Here is a 3,196-nt window from a genome sequence, read left to right on the forward strand (position 1 = left end):
AGAACCTGTTATTAATCAAAATATTATGCATATATTAAATGGAGCTTTACATGGAGGGTGTTCACACTCTACTTACAATTAGTACCACCATCACCATGTGGCACCATGGGCGCCTTAACCAGGTCCAACGTTTTATGTAATAGTTTGTTACATAGTTAAATAATATACTAGCTGTGCTCTGCCCTCTCGCATTAATTAGCACGATGTTCTGTATCGTTCATTCGTTTGTCTAAAGCAAATAGACTTGTTTTAAATATAAAAATAGTATTACTTTGATATACAAATGGTATCGCACTTTTTTTGTAGATGTAGTACATAACTTTGCCTTAGGGCAAAGTTATGTAGCATTAGTGCTAATAGTTCCCGTAGCGTACGCGATACAGGATTTTTTATTGGTCCTTTTGACTTTTGGTACACACTATCGTAATTTCATACAAAACCCTATCTTTTTGAAAAATATTCTATAGCGTATGTTCTTCAGGGATAATATAGGGTTCAAACAAACAAATCATCAATTTCTCCTCTTTATAATTTATATTAGTGTAGACTTACTACTTAATACGTGAAAGAAGCTTTGCTTTTAGGTTGGTTTTATACGTTCAAAACGGTATCTGCGTGTGTCTGAGCCTCCTATTTCACGCAGGCAATGCATTTACATAGTTACTCGGTACAATTAATTAGTTCGCTAGTTTTGTTCTCCCCTAAACGTTGAAGAAATAGTTTATGATAGCGTGACCCGGCCGGAATGTTTGAGAATTTGACTGAAAAGTACACACAATATTTATTTTCTTAATAGCTATACAAATTCTGAATTTAGATAATTTTTTGCACTACTTGAATAACCTACCTAAAGAGGCTTTATTATAAGAATAATTATTTTGTAACTAAAACACTATTCGTATTTCAAAATCACAATAAAACGTATTTCTTCCTATGAAATACCGTAATGAACGTACCTATTATGATAAAATTAGTATCGTGAAAAGTTCAACAGCAATTATTATTCACTTTCATATTCATTTCATAGTGAATTTTAGATTGAATTATAACAAAACGAAAATCTTTTGAAAAACTTACAGGAATTCTGTAAAATCGCAGACAAGGCCGCAGGGCAACTCTACATAATGCAGTGCAGTCCGCTTTTGCGGATATCATGCTGCAATTATTTATAGTTACACCATTAAAAAAAACTTATTTATAAACAGAAAAAAAGTACGATAAAGATTTTTTGTAATATATATTTTTTAAATTTTATGTTATTTACGTTTATAGCAAAAGTTTAGTTTAACGAACACAATAAATCATTTTGACTATAATTAATTTAATTTAATTTCTTTTCTAAATAACGAAGGATTTTCAGCAATATATATAAATACAACCTTCAAAGGGGCGTTATGCCACGTGGTTAAATAATGTACATACAAAGATTTAATCAATATTTTAGCATGTAATAAAAAAGTAAGTATTATTTTTGTAGGGGTATAAAAAAATTTATAATAAAAAAGTAATTGCTATTTTATCGCACACGAGAAGCATTATATTATATTTTGTAGGAAAGTACAATAATTTTATTTATTTTACGTATTGAATCATATTTTAATACATTTTTATATATTTTCTTAAAACAACTATTTTTGAATTAATTATTCTAATTATTGTAATTATAAAGTTGTGGTGTATTTTAACATTTACTAAATCTTTTACGTAAAGTTTGGAAATATTTTTAACGAAACATAATATACGACGAACCTCAGGATTAAACACTAACACTACACCCACGCCTATATACACGACACGAAGTACGAGACAGGGCGAGACGTGTGCGACCCTCCACGTTTCATGCGCTACTGAATTGAACTTCAGGATTCAGAGGTGCATCTCATGGCTTCCTAGTCATTCCTGTGCGCCTAGTAGGCCGGAATTGCATTGTAGCGATTTCCAGAAACTTCAAGGGTACTGAAATTATTTTATTTTCCGAGGGATCTTGAATGAAAAGTTTGGAAAAAAAATTTAGTAAGGTGAAGTGGGCCGGTTTTTTGAATAATTTATTGTTTCACGTCATCAAGACTTTATACAAATTTCGAATTGGTTAGTTTTGAAATTGTTTTTCACTGCCTACATTTAATGTGCACGGGTGTATTTTTTTATTCTCATCAAATAAATAATCGTTTCGGTTTAGCTGGACACACAAGGTCTTTTGCCTTGGCCTGAAAATCATTAACGTAACAGACGCAGAATACTACACTATAATAATGCCCGTAGGTTAAAGTTTTTAGGTAAAGTGCCATAGATTCTATCTATATATTATAATACTTTATTATATGTTTTTGTGCGATTGTTGTGATTTTTGAAAGTAGATCTATTAAACGTTTCTCTCATATACAATCAAAAACCAACATTATATTCATAATAGCTGAAAGAAATTTAACTAAGATTTAGATTGTCAAAGTAATTTGAGCAAAAGAAAAGCTGGCTTTGACAAACAATTTCCTCTATTAATTAAAAGGAGGACCTGAGAGGCAGTCATTTGCGTCGGCCTCATTTGCAATCCTTTCCCTTCTTTGAGGGAACAATACAATTTTTCGGACTTTAGACATTCACTTTAGATATCGGATCTTTAGATAATCCATTATCAAATTAATGCGGAAACTTCTTATAAATTTCTCATTCAAATATATTTGACATATACAAGATACATATCTATATCTTTGTTTATAGTAACTACAATAAGTAAATATTTAAGATAATCCGTCAATATCTACTTTGATAAAATGAAACACTCAGATATTTTAGATATTTTTATACGAAAAATGCTAAGAGTGTTGTACAAACATAAAGGCAAAAGGTAAAATGGTATTTATTACTAACAATAATATTATAAAATAATTTATCAGATAAAGTAAAGCTAATTAACTATTCACGTATAAATTAAGTAAGAAAACTTTTAGCATGCAACTTTTGAGTATTCAAAATATATCACTGAAAAACTTACACCAAAACGCCAAAGTTCACTATTTTTCTTCAAACCAAGAACGTGCAGTGAACTATTTATTTTTTGCAAACACTCCCCAAGTGTCTAGAGAGAGTTTGTCTCTGGTGGAATCTTGGCCGGGAGTTGGGCTAGTTACCTTGTTAGACTGTCGTCAGTACATTTTATGGAGCCTGCTTACTGTCTAGGATGCAGTTAATTTAAAGT

The 3,196-nt window shown here is 30.6% G+C and overlaps 1 long non-coding RNA gene across 2 annotated transcripts; it reads right to left on the reverse strand.

The window, feature by feature from the left end:
* Nucleotides 1–515: 515 nt before the first annotated feature.
* On the reverse strand, nucleotides 516–1,398 carry LOC123720661. Of its 2 annotated transcripts, XR_006756074.1 has the most exons (3): nucleotides 1,380–1,398; nucleotides 1,078–1,156; nucleotides 516–761 (listed from the first exon to the last, which is right to left on the reverse strand). It is a non-coding gene; the product is annotated as an uncharacterized LOC123720661 (long non-coding RNA). The 2 variants fall into 2 exon arrangements; XR_006756073.1 differs by lacking the exon at nucleotides 1,380–1,398 and having other exon boundaries at nucleotides 1,078–1,367.
* Between the last annotated feature and the right edge of the window lie 1,798 nt (nucleotides 1,399–3,196).

This window comes from Pieris brassicae, chromosome 2 (assembly GCF_905147105.1).
Source record: "Pieris brassicae chromosome 2, ilPieBrab1.1, whole genome shotgun sequence".
Classification (NCBI taxonomy): domain Eukaryota; kingdom Metazoa; phylum Arthropoda; class Insecta; order Lepidoptera; family Pieridae; genus Pieris; species Pieris brassicae.